A 7,714-nucleotide genomic window follows, 5' to 3' on the forward strand; every position below is an offset into this window, starting at 1 on the left:
TTAATGAAATAAGGAACATTGAGTTGAACTTGTTCAACTCTCTAATTTTTAACTTCAAATTTTAATTTTTCAAATCTTAGTCACCACAGAGCACACACATTATATACACAATACAAAATTATATCAATCTTCATACCAAATAATGTTCATATTACTGTTATTGCATACTGTTCAAAGATTTGGGTGAACAGGTTCTTGAAACATTCATGTCAATAAAGCGCATCTGAACCGAGAAAAAAATATAATATGACTTTTCCTGTCCTTTAAATATTTAAAGCACACATCGTGATGTATGCAGCAGCACTACCTACCAACTGGATGCTCTCCCCTCTTTTCAACAAGTTCATTTTATATAAATAAGTAGACATAAATTAGGGCTAAGTCTAGGACTTGACTAATTAATTCATCTTTTGTCATACTTCTGCCTGCCCTGAGCTGTGTCCTTGAAAGCACTTCATATAAAGTACACAATACATAACACAATCTAACACGTGGTATTTTGACAGTCAGTTATTATGATGGCCTTTGTTATGCCTGACTATAAAAACGTCATATGTCTCAATCAACATTATAAAACCATGCCAAAATGAAGAGACATACTCATAACATGTCATGTATTGTGTGGTAACGTTAAACAGGCTGACTGTGAGCACATGACAACATTACAATTATTTTAACTTACTTAAAATGAAGAAAAAAAACAACGAGTAACTGACAAGCTTTCACAACGAACGTAATACTGTTGTCTTAAGACACAATTGTGCTGTCACTAAGTCAACACAAGCTTTCATGCAAGTATAGTTAAACGAATGTGCAAACAATTCATTTACAGCACTATCTAATATACGTATGATGGCTATGCATTCAAGACTTTGCTTTCTATGCTTTCCTGTAGCTCAAACAGGAGAGCATGGCACTAGCAATGCCAAGGTCATGGGTTCGATTCCCAGGGAAAGCAAGAACAGACAAAAATGTAAAATGTGTACCTTGAATGCAATGTAAGTCGCTTTGGATAGAAGCGTCTGCCAAATGCATAAATGTAAGACTATTTAGCAAATCACGATCACTTCGGCTACGTTAACTTTCCAATGAAATGCATCACCATTGTTTTTAATGTTAAAATAAAAACTGATTCACATGTGATACTCACACTCTGATTGTCATCCATCTTTGCTGGTCCTCCAATTCGCTAGGTGGCGTTGTCAATAAAAAACCTAGGGTCCTAGAAATGCGGTCCTAGGACTGCGTTCCTGAAAATGCAGCCTCCGGTTGTGCAGGCAGATGCTACTCTCCGTATTGGCTTTAAGAGAAACTGCGGGAGGTTGCTGCTTGATTTCGACATTTCTACATGTATTTATATATTTATTTGTAGGGTAATGAGGAGGGCGTGGTTTACCTCAGACATAGCAATCGAGCTCAGAGTAGGCGAGGGCGAAGCGTTGAGGCCACAGTGACACCTTGTGGTCGAAATACAATAAGTATAGCCTACTGACGTTGATACTGTCTGTGACTTGGATAGGTATATGGCCAAAATCTTAAAGGTCCCATGGCGAGGATTTTTTCATTATTTTATAATGTTTCCTGAGGTATACTTATATTGTTAATATGATTTTCACTTCACAAAATGTCATAATTTAGAAATAAAAGGCATTTATTTATATCCTGATATTAGCCCTCTGGCTTGAATGCTCTGTTTCAAGGGGCGTGTCTGCTGTGAGACTTCAGTGAAAGCGCCCACTGTTGTGATTGGCTGACATCTTTGCATTTTAAATGAGTATTAGATTATGTGGCGGAGGGGGCGTGGTTTAGCGAGATCTGCAAACACGGCCAGAAAGAGAGACGGTCCGTGGACCAGAGAGACGGAGAGCCTTGAGAAAGATGGCTAAGAAAGTTATATTGTACTGAGTTGTTTAGAGCGTTTTGAGCGAGTTTATTTTGTCTGTATATCTGAGCATTCTGAATAAACACGAGTCCCAGTCACGCCGACCCGGTCTTCTTCCTCCTTATTCTACGAACTTTGTAACATGTGGAACCACTCTCGAATACTTTTACTACGTTTTTTTTTTTACCATTACAGCTGTCGAGATGAACGAATCGTGAAAGTGTTGATTACAGCATTATTTTTAGATCTTTTCCCATCACATGAAAGGCTGCAGTGACGAGCATTGAGTACAGACAGTCTGTTGATCGCGTTAATGCAGTGATCTCATCAATTCAACGCGCTTTCTCTCACGAAATGCTTTCATCCCAACTAACAGCAAACACAATATAGATATGAATACAGTAAGAGCTTCGTTGTGCATCATAACAGCATCATTCGTTATATCGACAGTTTGGATAAGTGTGCAGATACACTCGCGACATGTGATTGACAGCTTTGAGCATTATAAAGAGAGTGTTCTTTGATCGCTCGAAGTAATCATTTAAATAACAGATTTGTTTCATGCTACTAACAGAAACGATGTGAAGCTGATCTTTAACGTTAGTCACTGGCTTGATTCACTGATGCATACAGTATTAAACGATTTAGGAAGAAAGTCTGTGTGAACTTGAATGATTAGCTACACATCAGAAATCACTGATCACAGATCAGGCATTAAGGAACACTGTTACTCACTGTTTGTGGCAGTGCTGTTGAATCCATATGGTAAAAGTCTGTTTGTAAAGTTCTTGTTGATTTTTTTCAAGAAAACTGGCTTTAAAAAAAATTAAAAAAAAAAAAAATTACACAATAAAAGAATTAAAGTATACATGAACAAGATGTTTATTTGGTATTTAACAGGCTAAATTGGCTTTTGGCTAATGAAAACAAGTCCGCAATCTGAAATTAACGGAAATTGAATTGGAAATTAAAAGTCTGAAAGATGAAATTAAAGGCAACAACTGCATATTCTGCAATCCAAACAATGATGTTACTTAAATCAGCATTTGTTTTTTAAATTCAGTGTAAAGAAAAAAAGTCTTTACCAGTGAAATTAAATAAAACCAAAGTATATAATTGTTCCAAAATATTAAATCAAATAATGTTTAGTGCAACGAAAAAAACAAAGATGCTACAGCAGGTGCTTTTTAAATCAAATTAAGTCAATGTAATTTTAGGGTAAAATAAAAATGATCATCCTATTTTGCCTGTCTCCTTTATCTGCCACGCCCCTTTCAGGTCTTTGAGTCTCCACTAATAAGATGATCATTTGAATCAGGTGTGTTTGATTAGGGACACATGCAAAATGTGCTGTGTTGGTGTGCCTCCAGGATCGTGGTTGGGAAACACTGGGCTACAGAACTGATAGTATTTCATTTCAAAAGTGCATGCATGTTCTTCTTTAGGCTACAAAAAGAAGTATTTCGGCTTTGTCACAAGTTAGTCTGTTTCGTTCTCATCCAATCCAACACGTGCGAAGCTGAGCTGAACAAACGCTCACTATCTACGCTTGTTCAGGGCGCGGAGAGGTAAGCTCACGCAGGAAAGCGGCTCTTCATTCCCTTCAGCGTATCTCATCTCTTCTCTCAGTTCTTCAGTTTCCGTTTGTAACACACAAGTGACATGTTCGCGATTGCAATATAGGCGTATGTGCATGCGGGCGCACTTCCGGAAAAATCGGCAGAAAAATACAAAGAAAACCGGTATTTGCTTCTAGCGCGATCGGCAACCGGCCGGTTCCGATTTTTGGCCGGTCAACCGGTGCATCCCTATTGTAAAGCCTGTGCTGACATTGCGAAACAGAATCCATTTTCTACAAATTCTCTGGGTGGGCAAAGCAGAGAAACGGGAGGTAATCTTTTCTCGTATGACGACATACAGGGAATATTTCTGATCGGCTCGTCGGAAGCTCTCATTTTCTCAAAGGCAGGGAAGGATATCCAGAACTCAGTTTATACCTATCGAAATTTCTAGCCACTTGGGGACAATATACAGGCTAGGCGAACTCATATTAATGTTAAAAAATCTCATAAAAATGAAAATTTCATGCCATGGGACCTTTAACTCTTACTGTGTGACATGGATAGGCTACTCTTTATTCCGGACATGGCCGTAGAACATCGTCTGGTCTGGATTTGTAAAATGTCCTGGGCTAACACAATGTTTGCACATTGATTTGTGTTCTAAGTTATGTTCTGCTGAGCTATGTTCTCTGATTTACTTGATGCTTTGATCTATGTGGAAGAAATTACTCAGGAGCTTTGATACCCTATTTCAGTTCATGCGATGAGTAACTGTAAAAGCTGCTGTTGTATATTGATTGAGCTCGATGACCTCCAAGTCCACTTCAGAGTCAAGAAGACCCACCAGGGGTGTATTTGTGAGCACTATCTGTCAGCTTTCTGACACAAGTTACAGACTTGGCCCATGTTAGAGGTGAGTGTTGATTTACTTTGTAAAAATATCTGAAGAAATAAGTCATTTAGACATCAAAATAATCTTATGGAAACAGAAACCCCACAAGATGTTGCACTTAGTAAGCAGGGGTTTTCAAAAAAAGAAATTGAGCATAATGTGTATAATGCCTGCTACTGAATGCATCAATAAATCACTCAATCTATGGCTTTCTTAATTGACCATACTTTTCATTATCATAATTCACATTATATGACATTTACAATAGAAGAGCTATACATTATTCATTTTTAATCTTTTACATTTAGTATTGGCAAGAGGAAATGACCCACGTGAACAAATCAAAAGTATTTTTAACCAGCAGTATGACTAACTCTTCCTTTTGCAACATCAGTCAAAATTAGGTAAAATTCAGAAAATCTTACTCACTGGTATTATGTATGACTGACTGTGAAGTATGCATGTATGTATTCTTATACTGTAAAAAGTAAGCTGAAAAGTGTTGTAGACAATGGAAATGAGCATTTAAGCATCATATATTTATTTGATGGCCTAACTGAAGTCATCATATTCTTATAAAAACATTTGCATAAATGATATAACATCTGTAAGAATTACTTCATGTTCACTTCTCTTTACTTTGCGGCCTATGTTGGGAGGGATGCACCATGCATCTAGATTATGACACGTATCATTTACGAACAAGGACGGTGTAAAAAAAAAAAAATAGGGCCCAGTGTACTGTGTTGATATGAAGGAACTTTCTGTGTTTTAGCTGCATTTTGAATTATCCATTACATTGTGTTTTAGGGTTAAAGGAAATAAAAGTTAACTGATAATTGTCCTGGCAGAAAATTCTCTCACAGTGTAGGGGTTGCTGAAGAGTCTCAAATTTAATAATATTTTCGGACCCACTTTATATTAGGTGGCCTTAACTACTATGTACTAACATGTTAATTAATCCTTTGATACAATGCACTTATTGTGTACATACATTTTTTTTACATTGTACTTACATAAAAAAAAAATACCTGCATGTAATTACATCTGTAATTAATTTCTGTAGTTACATAGTTGACACTTCCCTTACACCAAACCCTACCCTTAAACTTACTCATACATACCACCACACCTGTCCCTAACCCTACCCGTATCCCACCTCAATATCAGCAAAGGTGTTTTGCAATACAATTTGTAAGTACACAGTAAGTACATTGTACTTATTTTTTGATGTAAGTACATTGTTAAGGCCACCTAATAAAAAGTGGGGCCATATTTTCATTATTTATCAAGTAATTTTATCTGCTTTTCTGGATAATACGCAGAGTTTATTAAGGTTATGTGCAGGAATCACTTCTGTAAGGATGGTGTGGACCATCATTGCGGTTTACAATCAATACCAGCTACTATAAATAGTGCCTATTCTTCCTAAACAGAAAGGGGGAAGTGAGTGAGTGAGTGAGTGAGTGAATGTTCTTCATATGACTCATGAGCCTGGGACCTCTGGCCATAATAACAAATCATAGTAAACAGATCACAAGCCTGACTAGTAAAAAAGAGATTTTTTTCATTTGTTAGGGGTTAGAACTAGACATGTGCCGGTAAACGGTAATACGATATACCGCAATAATGAACATGCTCAATATTGTTATCGTGGGCACTTCAAAATACCGTGAATAATTATTTATTACAAATTATTCAGATTTTTTTAATGAATTTTAAGAATACTTTACCCATCAACCGTTTAAAATGAAAAACACGTCAAAGAGTAACGCGCAATGATGTAAATAGACCAAGAGGAACACGCAATGATGTAAATAGACCGTGCATGAGCTGAGCACATGGCGGAAGGCGCTGAAGTACACATTCACTCTTTGACAGCAGAGGGCGCTGACGGAACAGCAGAAACGCAGCCGTTTCCCCGCTCATCACATAACCTAATACTTAATACTTAAAGACTTAAGGCTATTCATTTTCAAACTTGAGCATTTTATATTTTAATCTGGACTAAATTACATGCCCTAGATATTGTCTGAATATGTTCTGACTGTTGTTCAATCATACACTTTACAAGGCTCCATTATTTAACATTAGTTCATTCATTAACAAACTGACAATTAAAAATACTTCTAAAGCTTGTATTAATCTTAGGTAAATGTACATTTCAGCATACCTATTGTTCTTTATAATTATTTTGCACTTTAATCTGTTTTAAATATTTGTTTACTTTATACATTTTTGTGTATTGCTTTATTGTATTTAAATGTTTGATATTTTGTTACAAGAAAGTTATTAAAACTGTTTATAGTATGACAACACTTTTTTTGCAACTTATTTCAATATCGTGATAATACCGTATACCGTGATAAAAGCTTCAGCAATTAATCGCAACATTTGAATAAAATTTGATACCGGCACATGCCTAGTTAGAACATACCAAAGAGTGATTTCAAATTCCCATCTATCACTCTCAGTACAAATATTGACAATATGGCAAACAAGATGGGAAAATGTTAAATGGATGCATAAAAAAAACAATTAAGAACATTACAGTGTTTGCAAGTGTTAGTCACTCTCACAAGTGTGGCAAATGTCGAACTACACAGGTTCTTTTCATGCAAGAATTGTGGGTACAGTAGAAGGACAATCATATATATATAAAAAATAATAAAAAAACATGTAGATAAAAAGCCTGTGTAGTGTTATGTGTCAAGATATCAACCCAACTACTCAAACATTCATCTATTACATATACAAAATTTCATTTCAAGCTGCAAAACTATTGCCAAGATGTAGCCTCACTTCCTTTGTGCAGCCTTCGCATCAACTTTGTTGATTTATCAAAACCGATTTCAAGTTTTGTTTCATAACAACATGTAATAAAGACCTACATAATGATAATGCAATAAGTGTTATGGGTAAAAGGCATGAATAATTAGGTCAGCACCAACACAGACAAAGCAAAAGAATCAGATGTTTTGAGATTTATGACTGTGGGCATAAATGTGTGTAGCTATTTGACAATTCTCAGAAGCTAGCAAACTAGAGGAGTCTGATGCACGATTTTAAATCACACCAAACAGAGGAAATGGCAAAGGAAGTATTATGAGTAAATTGTAAGTGGTGTGATTATTTCTCTGGCAAATGATATGTCAGAGAAATAATCACGCCACTTACTATTTACTCGTCATCATACTTCCTCTGTGCTTTCATGATGTAACCGGCAGACAATGCTGCACTACAGGGTTATTACAGTTCACCCTTACATCATTTCTTGAGGGTTAGATGAGGTGATCTAACTGGCACAAGATTGGCTGCACTAAGCAGTTAGACAGTGAAACCTACAGCTTTAAACATGTGTTTTTGAAATCACGTGTA

The 7,714-nt window shown here is 36.3% G+C and overlaps 1 protein-coding gene across 1 annotated transcript in view; it reads left to right on the forward strand.

Annotated features, from left to right (window-relative positions):
* LOC307138535 (uncharacterized protein) overlaps positions 1-7,714 on the forward strand; it is a 62,886-nt gene that overhangs the window by 31,354 nt on the left and 23,818 nt on the right. The window lies entirely within an intron of this gene.

Source organism: Gobio gobio (genome assembly GCF_949357685.1).
Source record: "Gobio gobio genome assembly, chromosome: 15".
NCBI lineage: Eukaryota > Metazoa > Chordata > Actinopteri > Cypriniformes > Gobionidae > Gobio > Gobio gobio.